Below are 21,020 nucleotides of genomic sequence, written 5' to 3'. Positions count from 1 at the left end.
AAATTATATAAATTTCATGAAATTTGCTTTAAGACTAAAGGTATCATACCTGTTTTTATATCGGTTTAGTTTTTTTGCTTCAATCTCAACACAGGGAATTCAGATATCAAAGTACTGAACTGATTCCTTAGAAATTGGATAGATAAATGTCCGATGAGAATGAGTAAAAATCTGTTCATTGTACTATATATTTATTTTAAAAACAAAATTTTAAATTTTATGAAGTAAATTATTTAAATTTTATTATTTAATTTTTATTATTTAATTATATATGCATTTTGGATGCTTATAGCAGTTGTAAATTTATAATCATATACTTTTTATCTTGGATGCCTTTTTATGTTCATAAAATCTGTTAAAATTTTAATATATATTGTACATTATTACAGATATGTTACTTTGTAAAATAGATTACTGCAATGTTACATTGCACCGTTACTGAGGGCGGACATTTAAACATTGCTGCAATGTTGCCAGAACATTGCAGCAACATTTCGCAATGAATATGCAATATTCCATTATTACATTGAAATATTTATGTAATGTTTCTGCAACATTTCTGTGCTAACTTTCGCGATCCTTCTGACGCGTGGGAAATTCAAATATCATTAGTAAAACGATTTACGTTATCCAATTCCTTTCAGTAATAAAATATATAATATTTAAAATCTATAATACTAGTTAAAATATAAAGAAAAGTTATTAAAATATAATGTACAGATAACATATATATATTTACATTCCAATCTTGTTTCAAAAGAATTTTTATTATTTAGATCAGTGCTGGGATTTACTTGCCATTTACGGCGAGATTTCGAGACGCACGCCTCTTGCCCCCCACTCCTCGCTCGCGCCATAACAACGCAGCGCCGGCCGCTCGTAACTAAGGAGCGCGGCACATAGTCTCAGGAACGTGCGTATCAAACGCAATAGCACAATTAGCATTCTAATAGCAAAAGAACACATATACGTGATTAATAATAGAATAATAACTATTTGTATTATTAATACAAAATAAAAGATTGAATAGAAAATTTTAATAATAACTTTTGCTATTAGAATGCTAATTGTGCTATTACGTTTGATACGCACGTTCCTGAGACTATGTGCCGCGCTCCTTAGTTACGAGCGGCCGGCGCTGCGTTGCTATGGCGCGAGCGAGGAGTGGGGGGCAAGAAGCGTGCGTCTCGAAATCTCGCCGTAAATGGCAAGTAAATCCCAGCACTGATTTAGATCATCGATTATATATCGGGTGTTAAAAAAGTGACGGATACGCTGTATAGGGGTGAATTCTTGAGGTTATTTGGAGACGATTTTTCCTTAACGAAAATGTCGAGAGAAGTCATCATTTTTTGCAAGCTCCTAATTTTTGCCATCATATATCTTGGTAACTAAGCCTTAAATTAAAATTCTATTAAATTAAAGTCGACTTGAAATTAATTGAAGAATGTAGTTTTGTTAATATTTTAATTCCACAATACTTAGTTTACGAAAAGCCCTTTATTTTCAATTACTTATAACTCGAAAATTATTGGTGCCTCGACATTTTCACTGAGGAAAAATCGTCTCCAAATAACCTCAGGAATTCACCCCTATACAGCGTATCCGCCACTTTTTTAACACCCTGTATAAGAGTAATATATATAGTTAAGAAAAATATTAACGATATTAATTATAATATTAAATAAAGATTCAATTATGAAAACATATAAAATAAAACGGGCTAATTAAGGACCTGGCGCGGAGACACGGTGCGCGGAGTAATAATTCTATTTAATATTAACAGAAAATTTTGGTGTAAGAGAAAATTATTACCACCAAAATTTTCTGTTAATATTAAATGGAATTATTACTCCGCGCATTGTGTCTCCGCGCCAGATTCTTAATTAGCCCGTTTTATTTGAGATATTAATTATATATCAATTAAGGAAGTTAGATATTTGAATGAATTTAAAATCTAAATTTGATTTAAGATGTACTACATATTATCAACATAAAAAATAATTATTATCGTTATCGTATTTATTATAATATATAAAATTATCATTATACTTACCGAATGATCTACATTAATAATTAACAATTGCAAGGACTGATATACTTAAATGAATGATATATTTCATATATAAAACAATATACATGTACATTTCAAGAAATAAGATAACATATATGCTTTTATATATGTATACATATATATATTTGAGCTATAAAAAAGCATGTATGTTATTTTATTTCTGCATTTCTGCATATGTATATTGTTTCATATATGAAATATATCATTCATTTAAGTATATCAGTCCTTGCAGTTGTTGTTAATTATTGATGTAAATCATATATATATATGTATTTGTCATATATAAGTGTTGCTGTTGTTACATGTACATGTACACTCTATAATAGATTCTATATATATATAGAATCTATAATAGAGTGTACATCTATATATATATAGAATCTATTATAGAGTGTACATCTATATATACATATATAAATATATATTGTGACGACTTTTTCTTCCGATTCGCGCGCGGCAAACCGGAAGAACGGAGCGGAGTCGTCTACAAAAAAACGATATAGAGATAGATTTATTTAATTCCGCGTGTAAGCTAAGGTGTCGGTCGCTCCGCGCGTACCGCAGCGGAGATAAGGGCCGTAATTAATACGAATCGATATGCTTAGGGCGCCAGACACGTTCTTTCACGCATCAATCCGCGAAATAATCCGACGCGAAATCTTGGCCAAAAACCCGCTACGGGCCGGTCAGCTCTCCTAACGGTAGAGGGGCAGGGTGGTGTTGCCGCGAAACAGTGTTGGGCATTATTTAGATAAAATTTTATTTAGGTAAGGATAAGAATGAAATTTTATGCGATAAAATTTTATTCGCGTTACTTGTAAATAAATATCTATTCTAATAAATTTTTATCCGTGACTTACGAATAAAATATTAGTCGAATAATAAAATTATTCATAATTGGTGAATAATATTTTATTCGAACAATATTTATTCGTAAGTCACGGATAAAAATTTATTCGAATAAAATTGTATTTCTGATTTGCAGATAAAAATTTATTAGAATAGATCCTTATTTACAAATAATGAATAAAATTTTGTCACAAAATGTCAGTAGAGGAGTAGAGATAAAATTAGAAAACAAGGAAAAATCAAACAAATAGCAAGTTTCAAGTTATTAGAGTTTATTTGAAAGCACGAATGTCTTGGTTACGATACAAGGAAAGAAATTTTTTTTTGTTGAAACAGAATTTTTTTCCTTTTTACATTTATTCTTTTGTATAATACCATGAAGAAAAAATGCATATAAATAGTACCTGAAAACTAAGTAGTTTTTGTATTTATAACAAATTACAAAAAATAATTGCAAAAAACAAAAAAGTAAAATAAAAATGTTTCCACATTTTCGATTGACTTCAGTCAATAACTCATGAGCCGGTCAATGAAGTCGGTTTATAATGTATTGTGTGTGGGTCTAGTATAATAAAATTAAGATAAGTTTACATATGCTTATGTGATAATAGTATAATGTAAATATAATTAACAATTTTTTTATAACGTTGCAAAAATACATTATCTTAAATCACAGCAGTATAATTGCATCTATTATTGTCACTTTCGTTGAGCAGTGAATCATACGGTATTGCAGTTTTCAATGTAAAAAAATCTAATAATTCTTACTCGTTTACATAAGATTTAGAATAATTTCCCTTCAAAACAACTTTCATTTCGAACATTTTGTCTGACAGCTTACTACTTTTTGAAACATTTGTCATGGTAGCGTAAGAAAATAATCGTTCGACGGGTGCAGAGGATGGCAGTGGTGTATTATAACGCATAAACACTTTTTTAATTGCTGGATAAGATTGGAGCATTGAAACTTCTCGAGTACTATCACTGAAATATTTTGAAACTATCATATCTATCGTACATGAATCTTCACAAGCTGCTGATTATGATTCCATCGCAAAATCGAAATAATCATCAAACAAATCCGTTTTCTTTTCGGAAACTTCTGCGCAACTACTCTCTGCTGCAACTGCTTTTTTGAATAGTGACAGTATCTGAACTGATTCAAGGCCAATGCATGACAGCCATCGATTTTTAAATCTTGGATATGACAATGTGGCAATTGCAGCATTCTGTGCTGATACTGCAGACATGTCAAAGAAACTTTTAAATCGTTTTTCGACACTTTCCAAAAGAGCATCCAATAGAGGTTTACAATATTTAAACTTCTTGTTTTGTAAAGCTTGTAATTTTTTACGTAATGCGAGAAGGCAAGGGAGAACAATTCCGTAATATACATCATTTTCCCCTTGCAGAATATCGAGCGCTTCAGCCACAGGAGCGACACATGACAGGACAGGGACAGATGTTCCTCAATATAAATAAAATCAGTCTCCTTAATAGTATTTTTAATATTAAGTGCTCGACTTAATTGAGGACACTTTTCGCGAATTTTTACAATTTGGCGCAAAGACTCATACAGTGAATTCCACCTAGTTTCACCTGGCCTGCTCAACATATGACCTAATATGTCCATTAATATTTCTGCAGACTTTGGACGTCCGGCAAATCTCCATAACACCGTACATTTGGCTATTGCCTGTTCGTGCACTGATAATAGCGATGGAGAGATGTTGATAACTTTTATGGCATCGCTCGTTACGCAAAGATTGAGCGTATGTGCACAGCACCTGAGATGTTGCGGCAGAGTAGGCTCAAAAGCATGTTCTTCGTCAGAATCTAGAAATTGTAATGTTATGCATACATAATATAATATGTAGATCAAATTGTAATATAATTAATTTCGGCTTCATTTTTAGTAATAGTGGAGTATTAATTTTAAATTAGTGGAAAAAATGCAAAATATTACCCGTCGGAATCAGTTGAAAATCCTCATCGTCGCTTTCTTCATCTGCTGATGTATCCGAAAATTCATTATTTTCACTATTGATGTCCCGTTGAAAGTTACAAAGTTTTACACCAAAAAGCCTGAAAGCTTTAGCAAAATTACTGGCATTATCTGTGACAGTGGCTAATACTTTTGACGAATCTAAGTCACAGAATGAATATCGCATAACATCTCAGCAATCCTACCTCGAGGTCTACCGGGAGAACATGACCTATACGGATCTCACCGTTGACAGGGAAGAGAATGAGGAAGCGATCCCTGTAATCCTTGAGAAAAGGAAACAGGGAAGACTAGTAACAGCCGGGGGGTACGAAGTGCTAAAGGAAACAAAAGCGAGAAAGAAAGTTGAGGCGAGAGAGATGAAAGAGAAGGACATCCTCAACCCATACAAAGTGCCGGATATGACGAAGTCATATAAGGGCTTTCTTGAGGACATCAGGGACAGAGAAGAAGACTATAGGCTAAGGCCTATACCTGATCTGGAGGCCTTGGCTGCCGAACAATCCACAGTCCTTTATAAAATGGCTGTGGGGTCCGGCCAGCTGAAGGGGACGCTCATCAAAGGAACGAAAGAGGCCGCAGCAAGTATATGTGCAGCGGCCACCGCTCTTGCTATCCGGGCTCAAAACCCAGAGGGCGTACCAGTTGATATGCAACTGGGGGATCTCAGAGACCAGATAGCTAAACTGAGGCATGAAAACAATACCCTGAGAATACTCAATGGGAAATTGAAGAGGGTCAGTGTGATGCAAAAAGCCTCAGCCAGGGAATCGATAAATGACCAATGGGAGAGGGACTCCGGGGCCTCACAGCCATCAATAGAGGGGGAAACCCCAATACCAGTGAGCAGTGAGGCCCCGCTCCCACCTCGCCCGAGGAGGGAGAGAAAGCAAGGAAGGAAGGAAGAAGAAAGATACGGAGAGATCTCACTTCTGTCAGAAGACAGGGAGACCTCCCCGTACCAAAAAGAGCCTGGAGTCTCACTTCCGCACTTTAGCGGGGAGATCCCGGGCCTCTCGAGGAGAGAGGAAGAAGAGATGCCCATGGATATGGAGGAGAATATGGAACCTCCCACCATGGCGAGCTTCGAATCCCACCCTGTGACAAATTACCCGCCTGCCGGCGATAGGTCACGGATGGGAAACGAACTCATGGGAAGAGAAGGGGACCAGCAAGAAAAGTTCGTGGCCATGTTGAAAGGAATAATGGAGCGCCTTCTCGATAAGAGATTGGGCGTCCCAGAGACCAGCCACGACCAGTGGAAGAAGGAGAGGCTGAGGGGAAGCAGCACAGTGCAACAACCCAAAGCCAAGGAGGACCCCCCATCTAAAAAGGGGGACAGAAAGAAGGACAAGGAGGGGAATGAGGGCAAAGCAGTAACTACACTCAATCCCCCAGCCAATCTGGGGAAGAGTGTACTTGCCAAACCCTTGAAGAAGAAAAAGGAGAAGGGGAAGGAAGTTGCTGTGGCTGGCACAAAGCAGCAACGGCAACACCAAGTCCCTAAGGACAAGCAGCAACAGCAGCCTGCGAAACCAAAGGCGCAGCAAGGTGCCAAGCCTAAGGCTCCACAGGCTGCCAAGTCCAATCCACAGAATGCTGTGGAAGAACAGGGAACATGGGCCACAGTCGTTAGCCGCAAAACGGCCCAAAAGGAGAGGAAGGCAGCCCAAACAACCACTCCGAGCAAGGCTGCAGGCAAGAAGAAGGACCAAGCCCCTTCTCCCAAGCCCAAGGCAGAGGAGAAGGCCAGGAGGGAGCCTAAGACGGCGGTTGTCACTGTCACGTGCCCTCCTGGTCATTACGAGGAGGTGATGCGGAAGGCCCGCATGAAAATTAATCTTGACGCCCTAGGAATCACCGAGGGCGTTAAGATTAAAAGGGCGGTCACAGGGGCCCTCATCTTCGAGGTTCCCGGAAAGGAAAGCAGCGGGCTGGCCGACAAACTGGCCATAAGCCTGCAGGAGGCCTTTGCAGGAAGAGAGAAGGTGAGGGTGGACCGACCCACAAAGATGGCGGAGCTCCGCCTTCGTGGACTGGAAGAGTCCATAACTCCCCTGGAGATAGCCACTGCTGTGACTAGATCCGGGGGATGTGAGGTAGAGGAGGTAAAGGTGTGGGACGTTCAAATGTCCCCCGGCGGGGTCAGTACGGCCTGGATAAGGTGGGCAGCTTATCGGTCAGGCGGCCAGAGGGCTCTCTCCACGGCGAATAAGATCGTGGCCGCGGGGAGAATACAGATAGGATGGGCCGTAGTTGGGGTACAGCTGCTGGAGAATAGGCCCCTCCAATGCTTCAAGTGTTTGGAGGGAGGCCACGTCCGGCAGCGGTGCCCAAATGTAGTAGATAGGAGCCGGCAGTGTTACCGCTGTGGCTCCGAGGGACATGAAGCGAAGTCCTGCAGGGAGAAGGTCCAGTGTCCGGTATGCCGCGACAAGAACCTCCGTGCGGGCCACCGCTCTGGGGGCAAAGCGTGCCCCTTGGCACAGAAAGGGACGAGAGGGGTGGCTCTCAATCTGCTGAGCAGGAGGACTGAACCTGCTCCTCAAATGGCAGCAGGAGAGGAGGCGAGGAGACCCGCCTCCTCCTCCAGCAACAGAGCCCCCACCCCCCTCCCCGCTGAAAGAAGGAAGACGGAAGAGGAAGGAAACCTCCCAGGAATGGGAGGAGGAAAAAGGAGGAGGATAAGGGAGAACATTGAGGGCAGGGACTCCGCCTCCGAAATGGAGGCGGAGAGAGAAACGGAAGTTGAGATTGACGAGGACGATGACTTGTAAAATCGTCCAAGTCAATCTCAACCATTTGGGAAAGGCACAAGACCTCCTGGACCAGAAATTGACCCAGGAAAATTGTAGACTGGGAATCCTCTCGGAGCCGTATAAGACCCGAGAGTACCCCAGATATCCGGTAAGCTTTGACAGCCTTACGGCCGTTATCTGGAGAGGCGCTCCGAATTCCCCTCCCATGGTACCGCACACCAGAGGGAGGGGATTCGTTGCTGTACTTTGGGGGCCCATCGTGGTGGTGTCGGTGTACCTTTCACCCAGTCTGCCGCACGAGGAATTCGTGCGGAGACTGTGGAGGGTGGGCCGACTCACCAGGAGACTCTCTCCAAGTCCAGTAATTGTTGCGGGTGACTTCAACGCCAAATCGGGCGTTTGGTGGTCCCCACGGCAGGACAGGAGGGGGTCTACAGTTCTGGGCTGGGCGGCGGACTTCGGTCTCGGAGTCATAAATAGAGGCACGCTGAACACGTGCGTCAGGATGCGGGGGGGCTCCATAGTCGATCTGACTTGGGCTAACTCCCTTGCATCCAGACTTATCAGCGAGTGGAGGGTACCGGGGGAGGAAACGCTCTCAGACCATGAGTACGTGGAGTTCTCCGTCGTTGCCATCCCTAGGGAGACCGTGGCCCGCCGTAGGGACAGAGAGTCCCACCAGAAACGATGGGTCCTCAAAAAACTGGATAGTGACGCCCTCATGACGTCGATCCACTGTGCCCTCATGACCAGGGAGGGCACAATGGATGAGGGTTTAGACGGCAAGCTCCGCTGGATGCTGGGCACCATGGAGGCCGCATGTGAGGCCTCCATGTCCAGATCCAAGTTCCGGCCACCAAAAAGAGCCTATTGGTGGTCGGAACAATTAGCGGAACTGCGGAGGAGGTTGATTCGTGCGAAAAGGGGAGCCAACCGATACCGCAACCGAGACGGGCAGAAGGAAGCATGGGCAGAGTACAGGTCGCTCAGGGACGAACTCCGTAAGGAGATACGGGCGGCGAAGGCGAAATCATGGGGAGAGTTGCTCTCCTCTCTTGACAAGGATCCATGGGGACGCCCCTACAGGATGGTGCTGGGAAAGCTGAAACAGGTGGCGTCCCCAGTCATAGAGATGATGGATCCCCTCTTCGTCCGGCGGGTCATCGATACCCTGTTTCCAGTAATGGAGGGCGGGGTCGATGACCCAATCCCAGAAAGGGAAAACGATTGGGACGAGGAGGAAAACCACGTCACGAGAGGAGAGCTGAGGGACGTCGTCAGGAAAATCAAAAGCGCAAAAGCGCCCGGACCTGACGGCGTCCCGGGAAGAGTATGGCGCCTCGCCCATGGAGAAGCCTATGTAGAAATGAGGGACCTGTACAATGCCTGTTTACGGGAAGGAAAGTTCCCCCCAATTTGGAAGAGGGCCAATATAGTCCTTCTTCCAAAAGAGGGCAAATCGCTGGACCAGCCTTCCGCGTACCGGCCGATATGTCTACTGGACGAGGCGGGCAAAATCCTGGAGAGGATAATATGCGGCCGCCTCGTCCGGCACCTGACCCGGGAGGGTCCGGATCTAAATAAAGCCCAGTACGGGTTCTGGGTTGGGCGCTCCACGATTGATGCAATCAAAAGGGTGCGCTCAATTTCGGAGTCCGTCATGGAGGGGGGCGGGGTGTTGTTGGCTGTATCATTGGATATTTCCAATGCCTTTAACACCCTGCCCTGGCGACGGGTGGGGGTGGCGCTGGAACATCACCGGGTGCCATGATCCGCGACTACTTCCGGGAAAGGAAGATCACGTATTACTACCGGGACGCGGAAAGGACTGAGAGACAAATGTCGTGTGGTGCTCCACAGGGATCCGTATTGGGTCCGCTCCTGTGGAACATCACAGGACGTGGTCCTGCGGACTGCACTCCCCTCCGGCTGCAATCCTGATGTCATTTACTGATGATACGCTGATATTGGCCGGAGGGAGAAACTGGGGGGAAGCTGTCGCGAGAGCTAATCTCGCGACGGCGCGTGTGGTGAACACGATCAGGGTGGTGGGGCTCAAGGTGGCGCCCCATAAAACGGAGGCAACATTCTTCCATAATGGGAAACATGGGGCGCCACCGAGAGCCCGAATAAAAGTAGCGGACACCCCGATCCAAGTGGGGACCCAGTTAAAGTATCTGGGTCTCCACCTCGACAGTCGATGGACGTTCGGCGAGCACTTCCGCCAGATCTCCCCCAGGGTAGAAAGGGCGGCCATGGCTCTTGGCCGCCTTCTACCGAACTTGGGGGGGCCTTCGGAAATTGTTCGCCGACTCTACGCCAGTACCGTGCACGCCATGCTGCTGTACGGTGCCCCCGTTTGGGCGGAAAAGGTTATAGCCACCCGACCCTTACGCGATGCCTTACGGCAGCTGCAGCGTCGGGTGACGAACCGCATTTGTAGGGAGTACCGTACGGTAAGCTGGACGGCGGTAGGGGTACTCTCCGGAGTGCCCCCTGTGGAACTCCTTGCCCGCATGTACGCGGAAGTGTACAGTCGGGTACGGGAGCTTCAGCGGGCAGGAGTTCTGCTAACAGACGGTATCCGGCGTACTGTAAGGGGGCAAGCTCGACGAGTCCTCATCGAAAGATGGCGGGGCCTGCTGGAAGATCCCAGCATGCCCGGCCAGAGGACCGTCGAGGCAATAAGACCCCATCTCCATTGGCTGGACCGGGCTCGGGGTGGAGTGACGTTCAGGATGACCCAGGTATTCACCGGCCAGGGCTGTTTCGGTGAATACCTGGGTCGAATCGGGAAAGAAAGGACCAAAGTGTGCTGGTACTGTGATCATATATGCGATACGGCCCAGCACACCCTGGAGGAGTGCCCGGCATGGGCTGGGGAGAGGGAGGAATTAAAGGTAGTGGTTGGCAGGGACTTGTCCCTGCCAACCCTGGTTGGAAAGATGTTGGAGGAGGAAACGGGATGGAAGGCAGTCTCCTCCTTCTGCGAGGTAGTAATGTCGCAGAAGGAGGAGACGGAGAGAAGGAGAGAGGGAGAAGGGCGAGGGGTTCCCCGGAACCCCTCGCCCGGGATTTCGATGGTGGGTCCGGCCCCCCGTCACCCCCGCCATCGAGGGGTTCGCCCCTCGTGGGTGGGGGTCGGGGGGGCGCGGCCCTGCCATCCCCGCGTCAACAATCGACGCGGGATGAGGTCTCCGGGGGAGAGCGCTGGACGGTTAAGTCCGGCGTTCTACCCCCAGAGACCTCGCGGGAGGAATAAGGGTTGTTTCCCGTGACCTGGTCACGGGAAGCCACCCCAACCTCGAGGAGGGTCCCCTGGCCGACGGTCGAATCCGCTAACCCTTTGGGGGCGGAGGGAACCACGGCCGGGGGGCCAAGGCTCGAGCGGGAACACTCGAGCCCCGACCCCGCCCCCCCCATCTTCAATGGGAGGGTGTGATGTGGAGCCGGTGTCCGCTCCGCATCACAAACGGGAAGGATCCGTACGATGTCGGACGGGGAAAGGTCTCGGCCGCAAGGCCGAGGCACCCCCCCGGAGAAGGCAAGGCGGGGGGGCGCGAGGACGGCATGGGATACCAGCATCCCTTGCGCCTCCCACCAACGCCCGAGAAGGACACCCGCTGGGGTTTTAGTACGGTAGGCTTGGGCCCCCTAGCCGAACCATTCGTAGCCCGGTTAGAGGGAACAAGCAGTCCCACATAACCCATGACCTCATCCCGGAGGCATGGGTACCTATAAAAGGTTTCCCCAGCGCATCAAAAAAAAAAAAAAGAAGCAATCCTATCGAAACTGTGTGTTCGTTGGAATCTCCGGCAGGCCAAAACTGCAGATTGTCTTTTTAACGAATTGACACTAATCCAATGTGCAGTTACTCCTAAAAAACTTCTTTTCTTCGAAGACCACACATCAGCTGTGGTACAGACACATTACGCTTCATTAGTTAAAATTTTTTTAATTGATTTGGTATTGCTTTCATACATATCTTTTATTCTTCTAACAAGGGTGCGTCGACTTAGTACCGTTATTGGTTTTCCGCGGGCTTTAACTTGAAAATGATCAAATATAGCTTGAAAATATGTATCACCTACGAACCTTAATGGTGACATAGAGTGAATAATAAATTGAGTTATATCTTCGTCCAGTTGTTCCTGTAAGCCCAGTTTGCGTTTCTTACGAGATGTGGGTTGATTTACATCAGAACAATCCGATACAGACAATTTAGTTCGTTTTTCTTTGCTATATTTTTCATATTCCTTTACCAAACTACTGTCGTGTCTTCGTTTCAGGTGTGATTTGAAATTTGATGTCGATGTTAATGTACCTTTCACTTCGACAATCTTTGGTAAGCATGCTACACATGTAGCCACTACGTCGCCAGTTTTCAGGGAATTTTTTCCTTGTACAATTTTGAAATATTTTCCATCTAAGATTGCCATGTTCGAGGTAATTGTATTTATTGACAATGAGAGCGAATCTCTGCTACTATTTTCAGTATCATCCGCACCATTATTTCCATTTTCATATTGTTTCTGCGAGGACATTGTCCGAGAGTCTGATACAGTGTCTATTCCAGATTCAGCCATGCTAAGTCAAACAATATATACATATGTATGTATATTATATAGTAAGTAATATACACATACATATATATGTGACATTCCACGTCAAATTGACCTACCTGTGAGCCTTATCCTCTGGGATTTGATCCACAATCAAATCTAAACCTTATCTTCGATTAAAATAGTTTTACTTCACTATAATTTGTATGTCGATCCACACACATGAAACAACAGAATAACACTAGTTTGAATCAAATGAAAACACGAAGACAACCGAAACAATACTGAATATATTATAGTGACCGTGACACGGTCAAACACTTGTACAATAGTTATTGTTATTGGTATTGGTGAAACTGAGCGTCAACATGTGAGACATAAATAAATTGCTATTTATTCGAATCAAACTTTATTCGTGTCATACGATTGAGCCTTGATCCGAATAAAAATTTATTCGTTAATTCCAAATAAGGATTTATTAGAATAAAATTTTATTCGTATTTTATAAATAAAGATTTATTCGAATAAAATTTTATTCGTATCTAATGAATAAAGATTTATCCGAATAAAATGTATTTGGCTATGTTACAAATGAGACATATAAGAATAAAATTTTATTCGAATAATATTTTATCCGAACAATTTATTTTTAATTCGTTATTCGAATAAAAATATGCCCAACTCTGCCGCGAAACCAATAGATTCGCGAAATACTTAAACGCAGGACTTACAATTTACGTGACGAGACGAGACACGAAATAAACGACGTGGTATATTTGGCAATTTTAATCATAGAAGTTTATTATAAAAAGAAAATAACATAAATTTATTAAAGAAAAATTAATCAAACAGAAATATAAAAGTACTAAAGAAATTAACAAGTAATATGCTGAATGCGACGGAAACATCAATCCGTTCAACAGTAATGATAATTTTGCGGTACGAGAATGTAATAAAGAAAATACGACGCTAAGGCTTCAAATAATATTAACGGTAACTTTAACTTACAAAAAAAAACATAATAACCTAATGGACTAACAATAGTGACGCGTAATAAAAATAATAATAAGCAGGCGAAATTCGTTAGCACAACCGACGACTTTAACAATAAGAGCGAAATAATCTCTCGCGGCGCAATCCGATAGTCTTCCGACGGCACGGGGTCGGGTCTTCGCTCTCTCTCTTTTCCGCGTGCGCGCTCTCGCGTGATCTCTCTCACGTTCGCGCTCTCTCGCCGATGGTCGCGAGTATCATCGGTTCTCGCTACAATTAAATGTTTTACGCAAACTCTTTTTATATAAGCTCTTCATTCGGATCGATAAATAATCCCGCGACAAGATTCTCACGCTACGACGGTACTCACTCAATCGCACGACACAATTATACAAAGACGCGACAACGCACAGTCGCGATACACAAACCCGACCGAATCCCGGAGAGACGATAATAACGCGTACTTTAATCCACGGACTGACGGTCTCGGAGGCTCTCGTCACTTAACGTCGATCGCTCGCAAACACTAAAGCACCAAAGGTCGGGCAGAGCCCTCGCGAACACCTCTAATCTAAAGTTACATCAAAAAGCTCGCGACGACGTTAGAGTGGCTAAGGCTCGGACGTACATAAACGTGATTAATAGTTCTTACACGGGTGACCTCACCGATACGAAAATCTCTCTCCGTGGGCACCTCTGCGTCTCCGGTAACTCGAAATCTCGTTAGCCTCGAGATCAGCTGACGCTCGGTAACGGGCACGCACCACGTAGGATAGGCAGCACAAGAGTGTCGGATCTACTGCCCCGAATCGATATCGTGACTCAATCCTGCGCGAAAGGGGTTGCGCGGACGCCCACCCAATTATCGTATCGCACGACTTATCGCCGTCGCGCGGTTTACGCACGGCCGTACTTAGGGCGACAGCGCCCTTATCGATATCTTTGAATAATTATAGTTGGCGCCAATAACGCCATGCGTCTCGGCGATCCTTGAGGCCTCATGGTATTTAGCGGCGTGTACGAGATCTTTTTCGGCTCCTCTGGACTGCCGCTCGATAACCTCCACCCTCGTTGATCCGGGGGACTTCCTCGCCCTTTAGGTGTACGCCATTGCCCGGGCTCGAGGGTCTGCGCGATCCGCGCTGTAACTGCTGTGTCCTTGAGTCAGCCGAGTGCCAATTTTTGTAAATACGGCTGCTTCCGACAGTTTTTGTGTCCCTCCAAGGTTGCCATTATTTTTCGTCCTCTCGACAACGGTATAAAAAAAATATAAAAATAAACGCGAGTTAATAAATATAATATCAATAGGTTTGGTAGATGTTAAATCAGAATCGCCAGTAATATAAAAACAAATTAATGGACACCTTATCTCTCGACCAAACTGGCAGTATATTTATTAAGAAAATCACAACGTTTCGACCTCTATATTTGGTCCTTATCAAGTGATCTGTACAGCAAGATTTTATATCATTAATGATACTAACGGCAATTTACCGCGATGTTATGGACTGCCAAAAATCCATAAAGAGGGTTTCCCATTACGCATTATTGTTTCAGCGATTGGAAGTCCTATCTATAATGTCGCGAAATATATTCATAACATTTTACATAAATCAAATTTACAAGCTACCTCACATATTAAAGACGGATGGTCTTTTGCCACTAAAATTAAAGATAAAAATATAACAAACGACGAAATACTTTTGTCATTGGATGTCACGGCTCTCTATACTAATATTCCTAAAGAATTGGCTCTAAACGCCATTGAGAAACGTTGGAATAAAATTTCTCCTAACACAGATTTTAGTCTTACACAATTTTCCTATGCTGTCGAGTTCATTTTAAACTCAACAAGTTTCGCATTCAATGGAAGTTTCTACGAACAGATTTTTGGCAGTCCAATGGGTTCCCCCCTTTCGCCTATTCTGGCGGATTTAGTAATGGACGATCTCGAGACCTTTTGCTTGTCAAAACTAAGTTTTAACATTCAAACTTATTTTAGGTACGTGGATGACATTTTCACGATCGTTCCAAAAAATAATGTCCAGGAAATCTTGAAGGTCTTTAATGATTATCATGTGCGGTTAGGGTTTACATATGAATTGGAATCTAATGGTTGTCTGAATTTTCTTAACACAACGGTTATTAGATCGAACGGAGGTTTGGTTACTAATTGGTACCGAAAGCCTACTAGCTCAGATAGATACATAAATTTCTACTCAAATCATCCTCTCAAGTATAAAATGAATACGATCTTTAATTTAGTCGATCATGCAATTTTACTAGCAGATAAAAAATTTCACCATGATAATATTGAAATTGTTAAACGAATATTGACAAACAATTGCTTTCCCGAACAATTCATAAATCGGTTTGTTCACAAAAGACTGCATACCTTGGAAAATCGCGTAACAAATAACGTTAGTAACAATCAGGAGAAAAGCGAAATTACTAATACTATATCGCTCCCTTTCGTAAAAGGCCTAAATAATATCTATCAGAATTTCAAAACGATCGGTCTTAACATTGTACATTACATTCCTAAGAAATTAAACCATGTAATAAAACTTGGGAAGGATATCCTATCTTTACAGGAAAAAACAGGAATAGTCTATAAAATAAACTGTAAGGATTGCAGCGCATCATACATAGGACAGACAAAAAGGCAATTATGCACGCGAATCAAAGAACATTCAAATAATATAAAACTTCACAACAGTAATCTTTCAGTGGTTAGTAAGCATAGGATTGATTTTAACCATGATTTCGATTGGTCTACCCCAAACATTTTACATAACGAAAAACATATAAGAAAAAGAGAGATAGCTGAGATGTTTTATATAAAGAAAAATGACAACACAATAAATTCACATAAGGACATTGAGAATCTTAATAATATCTATGACAAAATAATAAAGGTCGTTTAGTCGGCAATAAACTGTCTGTCTAGCATGACGCGTATCAATTTTGACATAAGTGTATAACTTTAAGAAACTATGTAAGTGCAAATTAATTATTTCATTTGTTAATCCCTCATTAATGATATAAAATCTTGCTGTACAGATCACTTGATAAGGACCAAATATAGAGGTCGAAACGTTGTGATTTTCTTAATAAATATACTGCCAGTTTGGTCGAGAGATAAGGTGTCCATTAATTTGTTTTTATATTACTGGCGATTCTGATTTAACATCTACCAAACCTATTGTTTTACGCTCCTGGACCTAATTATGGAGCTCACATCAGAGGAAGGCTACTTCCACTCAATTTCGAGGATTTACGGCAATGACTACACATTATTGATGAAAACATGGATCAACAACCGTAAAAAAATCATAACTGCGAACTTACAATTAACATTCTTATTGCGCTGTAGAACCTATGATGTTTTACCACCACATATAAGTAAACTTAATATTAATGTCAAATTTCAAAGTAAAAATATTCAAAGGAAAATGCATAAAATAACTAACGATTACCGACACAGACTGCTGAAACTTGAAATCAAAGACGTAAACTTTAACTTGTCCTTCCTTCGATCTAATAACCAAAAAATAGAAAACAGACTTTTAACAAATCTACCACATGACTTAGTTTATAGTTTTTTTGACCATAATAAACATAAACTTTCTAAACATTTCACACTATCAAAAAATAGATTAAATAAAAAATTCATCTCGCTAACTACGAAACATAATGTCAATATGAATCCTTTATCTAACATAGACAACTCAAAATGGATAATTAACTTAAGTAATAAAACCATCCCCATGGAAGTTACTACTATCTTGAGCCTAGGAGACAAATTCGGGCTGCCCATAAATTCAAACAACAAAAATGACCGTATGCTAATCTCACTTGATATTATAAAGAATGTAGAGGTCAATCTGACTAAGTTTCCTAAAGAATTAATTGAAACAACTAGAATATCAATCGCTGAATCTCTGGAAAAATTTTTATGTGTTAATAAGCATATTAGTCATATCGATAGGTTTGTCATTGAAGGAATTTCAACTTGTAATAAGTTTCTTCGGGAAAATAACGACATCCTAGTAACAAAAGCCGACAAAGGACAATGCACGGTGATCTTGAACAAAAAAGACTACGTAGAAAAAATGGAATGTTTACTAAATGATATGACAACGTATAGGAAACTAAACAGAAATCCCGTAAAACAGCTCACTAACAAACTCAATTCTCTATTAAAATCCTGGCGCGATAACGGATTAATCGACGAACGCACTTATAGACAATTAAATACTACTAACGGCAATTTACCGCGATGTTATGGACTGCCAAAAATCCATAAAGAGGGTTTCCCATTACGCATTATTGTTTCAGCGATTGGAAGTCCTATCTATAATGTCGCGAAATATATTCATAACATTTTACATAAATCAAATTTACAAGCTACCTCACATATTAAAGACGGATGGTCTTTTGCCACTAAAATTAAAGATAAAAATATAACAAACGACGAAATACTTTTGTCATTGGATGTCACGGCTCTCTATACTAATATTCCTAAAGAATTGGCTCTAAACGCCATTGAGAAACGTTGGAATAAAATTTCTCCTAACACAGATTTTAGTCTTACACAATTTTCCTATGCTGTCGAGTTCATTTTAAACTCAACAAGTTTCGCATTCAATGGAAGTTTCTACGAACAGATTTTTGGCAGTCCAATGGGTTCCCCCCTTTCGCCTATTCTGGCGGATTTAGTAATGGACGATCTCGAGACCTTTTGCTTGTCAAAACTAAGTTTTAACATTCAAACTTATTTTAGGTACGTGGATGACATTTTCACGATCGTTCCAAAAAATAATGTCCAGGAAATCTTGAAGGTCTTTAATGATTATCATGTGCGGTTAGGGTTTACATATGAATTGGAATCTAATGGTTGTCTGAATTTTCTTAACACAACGGTTATTAGATCGAACGGAGGTTTGGTTACTAATTGGTACCGAAAGCCTACTAGCTCAGATAGATACATAAATTTCTACTCAAATCATCCTCTCAAGTATAAAATGAATACGATCTTTAATTTAGTCGATCATGCAATTTTACTAGCAGATAAAAAATTTCACCATGATAATATTGAAATTGTTAAACGAATATTGACAAACAATTGCTTTCCCGAACAATTCATAAATCGGTTTGTTCACAAAAGACTGCATACCTTGGAAAATCGCGTAACAAATAACGTTAGTAACAATCAGGAGAAAAGCGAAATTACTAATACTATATCGCTCCCTTTCGTAAAAGGCCTAAATAATATCTATCAGAATTTCAAAACGATCGGTCTTAACATTGTACATTACATTCCTAAGAAATTAAACCATGTAATAAAACTTGGGAAGGATATCCTATCTTTACAGGAAAAAACAGGAATAGTCTATAAAATAAACTGTAAGGATTGCAGCGCATCATACATAGGACAGACAAAAAGGCAATTATGCACGCGAATCAAAGAACATTCAAATAATATAAAACTTCACAACAGTAATCTTTCAGTGGTTAGTAAGCATAGGATTGATTTTAACCATGATTTCGATTGGTCTACCCCAAACATTTTACATAACGAAAAACATATAAGAAAAAGAGAGATAGCTGAGATGTTTTATATAAAGAAAAATGACAACACAATAAATTCACATAAGGACATTGAGAATCTTAATAATATCTATGACAAAATAATAAAGGTCGTTTAGTCGGCAATAAACTGTCTGTCTAGCATGACGCGTATCAATTTTGACATAAGTGTATAACTTTAAGAAACTATGTAAGTGCAAATTAATTATTTCATTTGTTAATCCCTCATTAATGATATAAAATCTTGCTGTACAGATCACTTGATAAGGACCAAATATAGAGGTCGAAACGTTGTGATTTTCTTAATAAATATACTGCCAGTTTGGTCGAGAGATAAGGTGTCCATTAAAATATAATATCGGTATCGCAAGCCGTCTCTCCGGGGAAACTCGGTGGCTCTCGTGCGCTCTCTCTCTCTCTCTCTCTCTCTCTCTCTCTCTCTCTCTCTCTCACGTGGCGCGGCCGCTCGGCCCTCGCCCCGCGATTTCGGCGGGAGGGACGCGCGTCGTGACGGCAACGTCACAATATATATACACCTATATATATAAATTAATACTGTTTTTTGTCGTTTAATATAAAACATTTCTGCCAATAGTCTTTTCTATAAATTGAGTTCTTCATCCAATATCTCAACAATATCCCGGTTAACAAAATCTTGATTAAATTTGTGATCAGTAATCACTGATTGCTGTATCGTATGTGTATTTGTGTTTATGATTTCGGTGCTCACTTAATCTGGTTTTTAAAAATCTTTTAAAAATCTTTAGTTTGTCCAACAGAGGATGCGTCACAATCAGTACACGATATTTTGTACACGATATTTTTATGGAAGTATCTATGTAACGTGTCTTTTTTTTGTGTACTTTGATGAACCGATTTAATTTATTAAATCCCGTATATGTCAATTTTGTATTTGTTCCCTTAAGTAAACGACCAAATCGTTCTGAGAGTGTTGAGACATCTATATGGAATGTTGAAAAAAGAAGCTTATGAAAAAACGTTGCCCAAATAGCCTTTTTCATATCTTGTATAGAGTTACTATTGCGACGTATTGCAAGGCCATAATATGTAGTCAATTCTTCAATTAGCTTACCAGTTGATTTTCCGTTTCCGCCGAGGCCCTTTTTTCTTTCTTTGCAGCTACGCAATCTAGAACCCATGTGTTTTTGTATGTGATTTACACATTCTTTTTTTTTTAACATTATGCGAAATAAACTGTACAATTTTGTTATAAGTTCTTGAATTACCATCGCCTATATGTAATTTACATATTTCGCTTTATGTAAGTTTTCAGCTCTCTTAAACATTTCGACGATGGCATTAGATTCCATTTCACCTGCGGTGCCGCTATGATTTGAATCGCATTTATCAGCGTGATCCTCCTTCCAAGTTTCATATTCTTCTGTACCAACTTTTTTTCCCACAGTGTACATGTCTTGCAGTATGCTAATTTAACATAAATATCGAGGATTTTTTTGGAGTAGTAGCCGATAATACTTACTACACCATGTAAAGAGCTGAAAACACGTTTACGCCAAGAGCCATCGTCCAAAACGAATTATTTGATTATTTTTTCCACATTTTTTGGTAATTAATTTTTTTTCTTCGCCAGCTTTTATTAATGATAAATTTTTAATACATTCTGTAGCTTGGCAAATTCGGTTTATTATAACATCGCAAAATGATTAAAAAATCGGGCGCAACTAGCCCATGCATGCAGAAAACTTTTCTGCTTCAGCTAATGATATTCCCAATAATCGCATTGCAAATATAAATCGACGATTTATTTCATATGCATTTTTGATTGCTGGGCACGAGGGAATTTTTTTTAGCTCGCACGAGTTGCATTTTAGCACAATTTTAAATCCAAGTTCTCATCGATTAGTTTCATAAAATTCCACCTCACGCCTTACACTTATACTTGACGAATTGACTTATTGCTACGAAAACTGTTTAGAAATTAAAAATTCTATAGCTAATTGTTTGGTCTAATTTTATATAATTGTCGATGCTGTTCTGCTTTTATGAAAAGAAATGCTAATATTTAGATTTAGATTTTCTTTCTCTATTTGATATCGATTAACCGGATTTGGCCTACGTCGTTTCCTATCAACCCTCTTTTCCGACTACATGTTTTTTATTTCTTCAATTCATAATAATACAACACAAAAAACAGAAATAAAAAA

At 41.1% G+C, this 21,020-nt stretch overlaps 1 pseudogene; it reads right to left on the bottom strand.

Annotated features, from left to right (window-relative positions):
* Positions 1-19,435: 19,435 nt before the first annotated feature.
* Positions 19,436-20,389, bottom strand: LOC145941389 (uncharacterized; annotated as a pseudogene).
* Positions 20,390-21,020: the final 631 nt, after the last annotated feature.

The sequence above is a fragment of the Prenolepis imparis genome, unplaced genomic scaffold (genome assembly GCF_030444845.1).
Source record: "Prenolepis imparis isolate NDT839.2.m4 unplaced genomic scaffold, iyPreImpa1.0 SCAF_10, whole genome shotgun sequence".
Classification (NCBI taxonomy): Eukaryota; Metazoa; Arthropoda; class Insecta; order Hymenoptera; family Formicidae; genus Prenolepis; species Prenolepis imparis.
Note: the sequence above shows the minus strand (reverse complement) of the source record. Positions and strands in the feature narration are given on the sequence as shown.